The 13,318-nt window shown below is 40.6% G+C and overlaps 1 long non-coding RNA gene across 1 annotated transcript; it reads left to right on the top strand.

Annotated features, from left to right (window-relative positions):
- Nucleotides 1-638: 638 nt before the first annotated feature.
- Nucleotides 639-9,571, top strand: LOC132840397 (uncharacterized). Its single transcript, XR_009647808.1, has 3 exons — nucleotides 639-767; nucleotides 8,895-9,006; nucleotides 9,199-9,571. It is a non-coding gene; the product is annotated as an uncharacterized LOC132840397 (long non-coding RNA).
- Nucleotides 9,572-13,318: the final 3,747 nt, after the last annotated feature.

Raw genomic sequence — 13,318 nt, forward strand, 5'->3', positions numbered from 1 at the left:
TGAATATTCAAACAACAGTAGGTGTCTGTACATCTTTCTTCACACATCCTCCACTTGTTTCAGCTCTCATTTTCTTGTTAAGAAGCTTCTTCTTCTTCTTCTTCTTCTTCTTCTTCTTCTTCTTTACCTATTAAAAGCATCTCTTCAAACATCCAACATTCAAAGTGACACCTGTCTTCCTTGGTTCACTTCTCTACCGCCTGGAGTTCTGGCCTTAACTTCACTTATGTTGTCATCTCTTTCTAGACATCTTGTTAAGTTGAAGAATAAGGAACAACTTCAGTGCCGGTTATCTCAACGCTGACCTCTTGTTCATGCTTTAGGTTTTACACGCCAGAAAAGCATCCCTTTTTTCCTTCTCTTTCCTCATGAAACGCATCACAGTCATTGATTTTCCACTGCTTTCACATTTCCGTGGCCGTTAGGAGGCTCAGCCATGCGTTCCTCCCTTTACATTTAGCAGTGTGAAAGTTCCCAGAGTCGGTTTGTTTGTAAAACAAGGCAATTTAAGCAAGCAGCTGGCACCAGAGATCAGGCTTACACACACACACACACACACACACACACACACACTCTTTGCTACTTCCTCCCTGACGCGATAAGGATCGATGTCTAGACATACATCTGGTGGCGTGCGCCCCAACACTTCATGGAACGTCGCATTAAGAGGCAGCAAGCGCCTGCCTGCTCACTTAACACACACTCATTTAAGAAGAGCGAGATCTTACAAGGGGGAGACGGATGGCAAAATCAACAATCTGTCTGAGGTAACGCTCGACACGCCTTCCGTCAAATGCCAGCTCATAAATGTTGAAACTTTTGAAAATGATTGAATAATGAAACAAATATTGAAGTTTAGGTCTTTGGTCTCATTAGCACGTTAAAAAAATCTACAAATCAAAGGCCAATATGGTTTAAAATAAAAATATTCATTATGTAACTCTTAACACTGGAAATATATATATATATACAGTACAAACATGTATGAGAGAAAGAGCATTAGTACATAGAGTCTTTGAAGGCTACAGCTGTTCATATCTAATTTACACTCTAATGGTGTTTTTCTTTCTAATGGAAAATAATGGTTGGTAAATTTCATAGATGTGTGCTGATTAGCAGAGATTATAACGGGGTGAAATTAAGGTTGAACACTTCTTACGGTTGGGAAACCTTCAGGTTGAACTGCTCGGGTATATGTTCGCATAAAGGAATTGGATGTAGTTGAAAAAGTTAATGAAATGAAGACTTTTTCTGAATTCTACACAAGAACCAGTGCTAATGAGAAAATTGTTTATTTAAAAAAGTAAATGAAAAGCTGGTACATTTCATTTCTGATCATTAAAATTACAAGGCATCAATTGACTTTTACATCTTATTATTTTTTTTAAAATTTGGTGCCAATTTGTTCTGTTTTATAATGACAAACACACAAAGAATAAAGCATCAGGCTACTGTAGCTACCATAGTTTACAAATTCAGTTTTTCTTATTGACATTCCCATGGAGCTTTGGATAAGAGGTCCGCTTATATTCCAGTCTGTCATGGTCAAGTCCCGTGACCAAAAGAAATGCACATTTAACAATGAAATGGAAAAAACGAGCAGCGTGTAAGAGGCTTGTTCTGTTAACTTTCCTCAGACTTTGTGCTGCTTTGAAGGCAACGATGTAGCTGGGTGACATCCCTGCGAAATAGTTTGCTTGGATCCCACAGCTCGATCAAGTACAAAAGTGCAGCTATTGTTTGAGATTTGATCAGTCCTTGGCATTTTGTCGGCTGTGCACTTGCCCAGAAATCTGCGTCCCCAATTCCCAAGACTTTGTATGGCCTACTGCGATTTAGCGTCCTCCTCTGAATCCTTCCTCTGTCTCCCCAGCAATGACTCAACTTGCCACCAAATTTCTTTACTTTGGATTGACCCCGCTGTTCCTGCTTTGTGCCGGAGTTAAGATTAGGCCGCCTGCGCCTCAAGCCTCAGCTGCTCCGGTCGGCGCAAATCTATATGACTTACGGAGTTTTGGGCCCTCCGCTGCCAATCCCACTTAGAGTGCATTTTTCCGATAAACAAAAGCACATTCGAGCCCAAGCTCCTCATTTCACACTGTGTGCTTTGGCTCCCGGCGACGCTTTCCTGGAGCCCTTGGCCTGAAGTCTAACGAACGGATCCAGTTGGCTTTCCTTTAAAAAAGTGGGGGAAAAAATCAGCCACATGTGGAGGATTAGACTCCATCTTTCATCCTTGACGCTCCCTGCCCGCCCTCTTCTGTCCAAGCTCATTGGCTCTATCCAACATAGTCAAGTCATGGTCACACGCATCCCGCAACACACCTTCAGGTTTCAAGTAAACTTACCTTGTCCCAGTTTCTGGTGAAAAGTTGGGGGGAGCTGGTGGAGGAGTGCACTGAGTGGAGATATGATAAAAGGAATGTGCAAGGCTTGAAACATATGTGCAACCCTGTGTTAAACCGGACATTCCAAATCTGCTGCAAGGGTTTAGGTCATGGTTTTATACTGCCCCACTCGGCAAGAGTGTTAGTTAGGGTATTTCCACCAGTTCTGAAAGTGGAATCTTTGTTTTGTTTTTCTTTTCCGCATGCCGCAGGAACAGTGTTTAATCTTCACCATGTGCATATGGTATCGCTAACAAGACGGTGCTTGTTCTTAATATATTCTGTTTCCATAATGCATGTTTTTTGAAAGTACTTAACCCGTCGAATGAGTAAAGCTTGCCAGATGGAAAAATAGAGAGGTGCATGGCCCTTAATACTTGTGCTATTAACAGCCCCGCTTCCCTGATCAGACAATCCCGCAGCCTGTGCTAGCTCTTTGTCCCCATTTAAAGGGGGAATATCAGAGCAGTTATTAGCAGAGCATGTGAAATGATAGCCATGGTGCGGGCGACCCTCAGGGCGTGAGCTATCCCAGGGAACAGATGTGCCACCCACTCGCAACAGTTGTACGCTACCCACAATGCCCTGGTGGGTGTAGCTGGGCACAGGAGAGGGCTGAAGACGATACCTCGTGCTAACAATTTCATCGCTTGCCTTCGGGAGTTGGTGCGTCTCGGGCAAGGAGCCTAGGGAGGGAGGGTGGAAGAGGGGGAATGAAGGAGGGAGGGAAGAGGGAGTGAATTGGGAGCGCATCCAGAAGGTCAATATTTACAGGAAATCAACATATAAGCCAGCACCTGCCTGGTGTTACTGAGAAACCCAAAGATCATGAAAGTGGATGATGAAGTAGCTGAAGTAATGTAGCAGGTCTGCAGTCGCAAAGCGACCGGGCTTCTCAGAAAACCGATAAAACAAGACGGATTTCATTAGCAAAGGTCTTAATTCTCATTAAACTAATAGACTAAGTAAGAGCAGAAATCTAAGAAGCTATGGTCAAGGCTGACACGTGTCAGGCTGGTTGTACCATCATCATATCGCACAGATCATTAAGCTGGATGAACTATGAACCAAACATGACAGCTTGACTTGGGTGAGCCACTGCCAGACTGATGAAACCAGATTAAAACATGAGCTAAGCATTGTGGGTGCAGGGACTAAGTGGAATGAACCGTGTTGACACACGAACTGAGCAGTTGCCTGAGGACTTTATGCTCAAATTCATCTGTCAATATAGTCAGTCATTTCGGGTGATCTCTTCTTCGCCCCTCTGCCTTCCCTCTCTTTATTAACGGGCTCAAAATAAAAGTTTGTTATTACCATAATTAATAAGACACATCTTTATCTCTCATTATCTTATGCTTCTTTGTCTGCTTTTTGCTTCTATTTTATATCCTGCTCTTGGTGAATTGCTGAGTCTGATTGGTCAGAAAGTGTCAATACATTGGCCATTAGTATAGCAACAAATGTATTTAAAGGGACTTGTTTGGTAAACTTTTATCAAATTTAATCTACACAATTAAATATGTCTGGTTTGGTGGATCTAAGCTAATATGTGTGTAAGCTGATATAAACTAAAACAGCTAATATATGTATTTATGCACTGACGTATTTCATGAACATGAATGAAACCCATACCAGAATTTAAATTTTCAGCACCTCATCGTTGATTAATTTCCTATAACCGCATAACCCAAAGTGTTTCATTTATTAATCATTATGGACTCTTTAAATATACAAGAAAATTCTCTGTCCTGGAAAAATGGACAAAGAAATGTTTGTCATGTTTGCTACTGGATAAGACTCATTAATGGAAAGACATAAATCTATGAATTTTACTACATGCAAGACTAAAGACGCGATCATTGAACTGTAAATCCTCTTAATCTGAGAAGTCTATTGGGGTCTTTTGGACAAGTTAGAAGATTGCAACCTGAAGGTGTGTGTGTGTGTGTGTGTGTGTGTGTGTGTGTGTGTTGGCTGATTTTAAATAGCTTATATGACCCTAATGTTTATGTAAAGTGAAATGCATCTTAAGGTAAATTTCTAATTCTACTGTATGCTAATGTTTATTTTTTCTCCGTCTCTCACTCCTTTTTCTCATTTTTTTTCTCCCTCCTCATTTCCAGTGCCAATCAGAAGGAGATTTAAGAATCCCTTCAAACTTTGGATGCTGCGTTTGTTTCTCCCAGAGGGAAAAAATTAATTCCTCCTCCTCCTCCTCCTCCTTTACCACCACCACCACCTACTTTTCCGTCAGTCCTTCAGAACAAAGGTGCAGTCAGGGAACGAGGGAGGGGGTCCTGAGGGGATCACGCTGTTACTATTTCATCTGCATTTTAATCCTCTGATACATTGAAATGTGAATGCTACAGTGGGAATTGAGGCTTTTGTTAAAGACACTAATATTGGGCTTTCGGCATTTTTCGTAGAAAAGGTTGCTTTGGCTTACAGAATTTCTACTGATTTCCAGTGTCTTTTGATCGTTTTTTTTTAGGGTTTGAATCATTTATTTATATATTTGACAATTATAAATGATGGAGAATTTTTTTTATCAGCAGTTTTATATTGTTTTGGGAGATTTCTTTTGTGAGTTTAAATGATCATATGCTGGACCCTAGATGTGCAAACAGGTGCCTGGAAAATTCCATGGGAAATTTTATTTCAGTGGAATTTTTATTTATTATTATAAAATCTGATTTTTTTTTTATTGCATTGACCTATTTTTAAATTCTAAATCAATTTAGAATTTATTTCTAGAATATATACCATATATCTTCTCTGTATTTTTTCTTTAATTGTTATCATTACAGCTAAAAGAATCATGAATACACTTTTTTTATACTAGCATTGTACTGAATTTTTCCTCTCTCACATTCTAGAAGTTCAAAACTACAATAATCAGGCTTTTTTTGTGCTTATATAGGTTTCAATTCTAATTTTTCCTCAATTTTTTTTAACGTATCGTTGCAGCTAAACTCTGATTACAAGATATCACTAACTCGACAGAGCAAATTTATTCAAATCCTCATTGGTATGAATTTACAAAGTCCTCCTCCTAATCCCTTATGTTTGTGAGGCCTATTCACATTTCTTATTACTTTTCTTGGCTAACTACATTAATATCTCTCTAGATAACAGAAACTTCGATCGCACTTCTTGTTGAATTGCGAGATATTAATCATAGATGAAGTGCCTTAATACAGAAAGAAATTTAATTTCAGAAGGCAAAATACAATTCAAACAAAAGCTTCCTGGCTCGTTTATTTTGCGAAACCTTCCGGCAACCCTGAAGGCCTTAGAACGGAAGAAAGACAGGAACGGATAGAACTGTAATCCCCGTCAATGCACTTTAGAAACCCACCTTCTCCCTAAAATGTGTGACTAATGTGCACAAATCTCTGGCTCTAAAAGCTGTCATCCGGGATGGCTGGAGCTGTTGTTCTGCTGTTCGGCTTTTTTTCTTCACCCGCTCAATATTTTTTCTTGTGTAGGGGTTTGCGTTTCGCTCAATACGCTGCAGTAACAATGTTAAACAAACACAATGTTTTTTTTGGATTGTACCACCTTTTTTATGATGTTGGAACGTCCCGGTGTTGACCAAGCTCCAGGAATATTGTCCATCAAACAGCAGGACTTGCAGCTGAGACCGTGTGTTTTCACGAAGCTCGGGATGGTCTGATTACGGCCATTACACAATCATATCCAGGGAGGCGCAATTCATTACCTCTCATTTCTTTTTATCTAGCTTATGAGCACGAGGCTACCTTTGCTAGGCTAAATGAAGAGTGTTTATTCTCTCCCTCCAGATGGGAAAAGCACAGTAGGTGATCCCCTTCTCGTCATCTCTTCGTTGCTAGTGTCAAGACGGCCATGTAATCTTTTACAACCGTGTGATCTGGGAAGATGAAAGAGAACAATGGCGCATTAGTGAAGCATTGTCTTATCCAGGAGTAAACTCAACGAGCCTTTGTTCGATTCACGTTTGCTCGGGTGTGATTTAGCGTTTTCCGACACACGTTCGGCAAACGGAGTAAATGAAACCTATAAAATGAAGTTTACTTCCAGCTGAATTGATAATGGGGGAAAAAAAACACCTAGTCATTTGAGGTAGAAATAATGACAGTGTTTCAGTGATGTTTGATCATCCCCAGCAAATCCGCCTGCCAAATTTATTCTGCAGGTGTTACACGGAGAATAATGTTTTAGCATAATGAGGACGAGACGTCTATCGCGCCGTACCCAAAGCGATCGGCTAAAAAAGCGGGTGGGCTGAGGCAACACCGTTCAGGCAGCTGGGCTTGTCGTTACGGCCCTCAGAAAGTTCTAGCAAGAGAGTGGACTCATTTGCAGAATGTTGAGATCGCCGCCCGTGTGTGTGGTTCTCATTATGGCCGATGCAGCGCAACCAATCGGATGCAATGAAACTCCCACTATGGTGGGAAAACATCGGTTTTTAACTAATGAGATTTGTAATAGCGAGATCCCGAGGCTGCAGAGGCCTGTCGACAATGTTGGTTTGTCTTGTGCGTGTCGTCTTCTGCCACGTTAACACAGCATGGACAAACGTGTTCATGACTGTGATGTAAGCAAAGACAAGACAGTTCCACGATGGAGAGGAACGTCAGGGAATTTCAATCCGTTCAAGCGTAAACTGCAGTCCCACCCTGCACTCTCTTGCTGGCACTGATCCCCGTCTCATCCAGACACGAGACAATGGCTATTACCCAACACACCTGCGTTCTGGGTTCTGCTATTCTCTTAATATCTTTTAAATCTCCACATAAGGTATGCCTTCCATAGGGCTTACGATACCATTTGCTCTAATAAATTCTTTTGGCAGCGTTGCATGCAAGCTGCTTCCGCATCCCCCACGGGATCGCCCAGGCCGAGGCATCCGGAAATATGAGGATAAATCTGCGGGAATCCTGCAGGACTAGGAGGCCTGCAAAATCAATTGCTCTTCTGACTGGAAACATTTCCCAATTCTTCATCTTAATTTAAGTCCTCTTTTTTTTTGCTTTTAAGCTGGTAAACGCAAAGCAGCGGGCGGCATAATTAGCACCGACATTTGATCGGAGGGGCCGGGCAAAAGCAGGATGGAGAGCTTCTAAAGGGCCCCTGCGAAGGAGGGAGAAGGGGACGATAAGCAAATCAAATTAATGACAATGAGTGTTTGTGCGCTGGTGTGCGTGGTGTGTGCGCGAGCCCGTCGCGTGTGCCATGTTAAACACTTCACTTGCCGATGAGGAGCTAATCCAGCCGCTCTCTGCGTCTCCAGCCGCTCCCTGATTACACGAATAAACCACACACTCACACACACACTGGAGAGCAAAGGAGCCTCCCTTGTTAAAGCTCACTCCAGCGAGAGGGTAATTAAGACCCCCCATTTCTCCTCCCTCCTCCTCCTCCCTCACTAAAAAAAAATAATAAAAAAATGTAAGTGTTGTCTAATAGAGTGGCTTGAAGGTGTTTTGTTTTGCATTGTCTCTCTGATAGTCATTATGTGGCACAGCTGCAGAGGGCCAAAGGCCATAGCTACTATTTTAAAAACTTCACTTGTACATCGCATTTGACGGATGACTCCAGATCGACTCCGCAACCGACCAGACGCTGATTCACAGGGATTCGTTTGCCCGTTGCATCAGGTTGTTGCTCGCCTTTCTCTGTCGTATCTGAATTGAAATCCTTTCTCACACATTTTCTAATATTTATCAAGACTTTATCAAGCTTTATTTCTCACTCCTGCAACGCAATCACTTCGGATGCCGCAGCATATGAAACTGTCACTTGTTCCTTTAAATAATAGATCGTCTCCCCTAATTTCCGGCCGGATATTTTTGGCACAGTGGGTTGTGGGAAGACTTGTGGACAGGTGGCATCTGTGAAAGTGCAGCTCGGGCCAAAAAAAAAGACACAAAAGAGACTTTGTTAGCTTTTAGACAGATTTTTTACTTTTAGGAATTTTTTATTTTAAGATCACAACAAGGGAAACGTTGTTAGTCAGATTTCGATATTTGTGCCCCTAAAACTGACCCACATTACCAAAAATACAAAAACTCCCAATGAAAGACAGTCTTTATTGATGTGTTCAATAGCTGTGTTTCTGATTTTGCTATTATTATAAGTTAATTGCTCCAAAAAAAAACAAAAAACAAAGGATGTAATGTTTTTCAAAAAACTTAATGTGACCTGCAACAAGCAATGTGAAGGTTGCAGAGGCAGCCAGGCAGAGTAAGGCGGTTTGTTTCCATGGTAACAATGACGTACGTAAAAGTCGATTTTCGTCAATGTAGCGTTTCGTTTTAGGAATAACGACAAAGTACACAACCATAACTACTACTAATAACTATTTTATTCTCAACACATTGCATGTAAAAATACATAAATAATCAATCTGTCTGTACGTTTAAGGGCGACTTTGGGTCACCAATTAGCCGATAAATGGCGTCTCACCTGGGTTTAATACACCTTTTGTGGTGTACTTTGTGAACACAGCATGTTTTTCAGAGGTGGGAGGAAATCAGAGAATCCAGAGGAAACCCACACGGACACGAAGAACACACGAAACTCCACGCCGACAGTAATCTGAGCTCAGGATCAAACCACGGACCCTGAAGCTGTGAGCTAGAATAAATATAAATAATGAAATTTAATTAAATATTCTGATTCTTTTTTGTACAATTTGTCTTTTATTGGCACAGACTCTGATGTTCTCTTCTTTCTTTCTTTCTTTTTTGTTTATCTTTGGTATATACTTTTTTGGATGGGGTGTGTATGTGTGTGTGTGTGTGTGTGTGTGTGTGTATTTCAGGGTTAAGCAGTAGAGTCGTGACTGCAGTGCCGTGATATCCGTGTATCACTGTCGACAGCATCTCCTCCGGCTTTCTTTTCCCTCCACAATAGCTTAATTGTTAGTTTGGACGCCCACTCGATAGATTAATGAAATGAAAGGAGGCACGGAAATGAATGAGGGGAAGAAGAAAAAATGTCATAAACGAATAAATCAAAAGACTTCTGCGTTCGTCAGTCGTTTAATAAATGAAACGCTGTTAAATTACCGACCGGTGTTTCTTCAGAAAATACAAGTTATCTAACTTAATGCAAGTTAAGAGACTGAGATTTATTTACGATTTTAGCCTGAAGACTTGCACTTCAAGGCTTCTTCAAAAGAAAGGGCAAGTGGATGTGACACAAATATTAAATATTAGAAATAAAAATATTATCCTTAATGCTAATAACATGGTCAAAATGTATCCATATACTGTATGTCTTCTAAGTACAAGGATTTTAATGGCAAACGTATTTTCACAGATATTGTTAGCAAGCTAGGATGATTAGCCTGACAGGATTTTTAAGCTATACTGTTAGCATTAGTTTGCCAACATCAGATAACCAACACTTTTTTAAATAGTTTTTAATACTTTTACTAATTATACTAGCCACAATATGCTAGCACAAGAAGTAAGCATATTTAGCTTTTACAGCCATTGTTGGGTCATATGCTAACCTGACAGGATTTTTAAGCTAGGCTGCTAGCATTAGTTTGCTAACATCAGATAACCAGACATAGTTTTAAATACTTCTACTGATGATTATAGCACAATATGCTAGCACAACTAGTGAGCGCCTTTAGCTTTTGCAGACATTGTTAGCTCATATGCTAACAGTATATCTGACAGGAATTTAGCCACTATTTGTTTAAACATTCACTACTAACGCTAGCTAGCTGAAGTTATTTAGATTTTATGAACATTCACCATGAATGCTAGCTAGCTAGCTAATATTTTATAACCTGAGAGAAATTTTGAAGATTTTGTGAACATTCACCAAGGATTTTGGTATTTGGTTTTGGGATTTTGGTAATGTTTCATTAAAGCGTGTCTGTTAACATTCAAAGCTGACAGAATATTTAAAGATTTGTCATTTTAATCACTGCTAACAATAGTGAGTTAATGTGACAGGAATTCTAAGAGTTTTTTACACTTACACTGGCCAGAAAGTAATAATAAGGTAATTTGACTTATTTGGGATTTCTGAGAAGATTTTCACCCCATTAAATAAGTTGTCCTAAAGTATAAGGAGTTATTTGTGATATCCTGATCTTTCTGAATGTAATAATAAATAATAAAGAACTGATATTGTTCGAAATTGGCACAATTTTGACACCATCATTAAAAATTCCTGAAGTAATCAAGTTTTTTTTCTCAGTTTTACATCAAAGAATTGTAGCAAGTGCTAGTGAAAATAATAAGATTAAATCGTCTGTCCTGTGTTACTAATGGGCATGACTCATGTAAGTGTGTGTATGCGTGTATGTGTGTGTGAGGAAGAACATCAATGAAGGCAGCCACCCGTTAAGCTTCAGTGGCTAGGGGCCATCATCCCACCCCTTTTGGACACTTCTGTGGGCCAGAATTCCTCCACGTGTGTGTGTCTCTGGGTGTGTGTGTTCGGATAGGATAGCTTCAGACAAAGAGGGCACCCTTGCCAGCTGCATACGCACCCTAGCTGAAGTGTGCAGCCTCGCCGGGCCACTCGTACGGTCGCGTCCTCAACCCTCAGGAGACTGGAAAGTGAAGAAAGGAAAAATCTGAAAATGGAGAGAATAAGCATCTTTCCACGCTCTTTTCTCTTTTTTTCCACATCTAATGCCATTTCTAAAAATAAAGCAAACTCTTAAAGCAGTAGGTAAGGTTTTACATGAAAAGCGCACACATTTTTCAGGAGGTTCGTTGTCAGTATCTGATTTTTTTGCCTCTTTTCCCCCCACCGTCATCTCCCTTTAAAAATCAACAAATCCATTTGCTAAACAGCTGCACCTCTGTGTAGAACAGATAACAACCTGGGCCAGGCTGGCTTTGCTGCCATTCGTGCCAGAAAGGCCCAAATCTCTGGCCTGCCTTTTTTTATTTTTTTCCTGTTGTTTTTAATGCTAATGACGAAGGAACTCTTCAGGAGCCAAAAATAAAAAACACACACACACGTTTGTGTAGATCTGTCAATTGCTATTTTGACAGATATTTTCTTGTAAGTACACACAACACTTGTTCAACGAGTCTTATCTTCACCGCTGCAGAACACTGACCTACATTGCATCAAGCACAATGCGGTGAACAAACGCTCTGCCGCTCAACGCTCGTCTTTTTTCTCCCCCTTCTTTTCACCTTAAAAGGCAGATTGAGCTCGATGAAATGGTTGGAAATCCAATAAACGGGACGTATTATCTCACCATATAAGAAAAAAGCCTTGACGTTTAGAAAGGAGAATCTTCCGCCCATCTATGAGCTTCAAGGGTTGTGCTTCTCCTTGACTGGAGATAAAGCTATCAGAATACCAGTTTAACAAACATTCTTCTGACTGGGATGTGTGTGAGTGTGTGTGTGTGTGTGTGTGAGTGAGAGAGACTGACTATCTCTCTCAGCTGGATTCCAATAGCATAAGCCTCCTCCTTTTCACATGTTGCTGATCTGACATAAACAACACTGCAGGCAGTAAGTAAAAAATTAAATAGTTAAAACCGAGGCACTAACAGTATTTACACAACGGTGCTGCTGAATTCTTGAATCTGATTGGTCAGAAAGTCTTGATTACTTTTCTATAGCAGCAGCTTAAAATGTGTATTCATTCAGTATTGTTTTTGTAGTAAAGTTTTCTGTAAGGAATTGTTGTCCAAAAACATTTTTGGAAGTTTGGTGAGCGAATGTTTACTGCTGCTCCGGAATAAATGAGAGCATGGTCTTTTTTCAAGGACAGAAATTTTGTTTCCAATTTTTTTCCCAATTCACCAACATTAATGTATAAATGGATAAAAGGCACGTGGTCACTCAATAATAAATTAAAATCTCATTTAAACTAGTCATTATGTATAAACTCATAATTTAAAATACATAATTATTTACCTGACTGCATGCCTCTTTCTTTCTTTCTTTCTTTCTTTCTTTCTTTTTTCTTTCTTTCTTTCATCAACCAAAACTACCAGCAGTACTTATTTTATATTTATCAACAAACTACTTTCTTTCTTTCTTTCTTTCTTTCTTTCTTTCTTTCTTTCTAACTAAGCCTACGCTGTAAAACCGAGGCCCTGCACATGCAATGCAAAGATGGAGGAAGGGATAAAATTCCTCTTTCATTGGAGCAGCGGCGTCGAGAAACAGTCCAGAGCCGAGTAAACATTTTGTTCCTGCAAAAAAACACAGCTCGATGCCAATCAGCGATTAATGAGGCGCAGTCGAGATCCAGCGGCTGAGGGGAGTTAAACGGAGCTGAATTAAGGAGCAATATCATCCCTCGTGCAGGTGCTCGCCGAACGAATAACCGCTTTAATTACTGTTATTCAATCATTCTCCTTTTTTCTGTCTCTCTCCTCTACCCACTCATCCCCTCCTCTCCCCTCTGCCACCCTCTCCTCTAACAACTCTGCTATGGCATTATCAGTTTTTCTTGTCAATTTACAAACGCCCATCATAGCGTACAGAATGTGCCATGGCCACACGTGACCAAAAAACATGAAGTGATGCGTTGCAAGGAGCTTTAATGAAAACAACAACAGTGTAGTGGGGAGAAGATAGAGAGAGAGAGGCCTGATAAGTGAGCATGCAGACAAAGTGTGGCCCACAAAGGCAAGCAAGCTGCCCTTACACGGACACATCTGTGCATGATGGGTGCTCGTCACTGTGGGCCGATACCTGCGTGTGTGTGCATGTTTGTATATGTGTGTGTGTGTGCAGACACCTGCTGCAGCATTTAGGATTGTTTGGTTTAACACACTGTGGTTACCTCTGAAGTGTTGACAGTTTAGAAAGAAATTGATGACGATGTTTGATGACGATGACCCAAACTGATAAGGCCGCTCTCATGCCTTCTTCATCGTCGTCATAACATTCATGTGCACTGTGCTGCTTTTTTCGTGTGCTCAGGCTCTTATCTGCATT

This window comes from Tachysurus vachellii, chromosome 25 (assembly GCF_030014155.1).
Source record: "Tachysurus vachellii isolate PV-2020 chromosome 25, HZAU_Pvac_v1, whole genome shotgun sequence".
NCBI classification, from domain to species: Eukaryota; Metazoa; Chordata; class Actinopteri; order Siluriformes; family Bagridae; genus Tachysurus; species Tachysurus vachellii.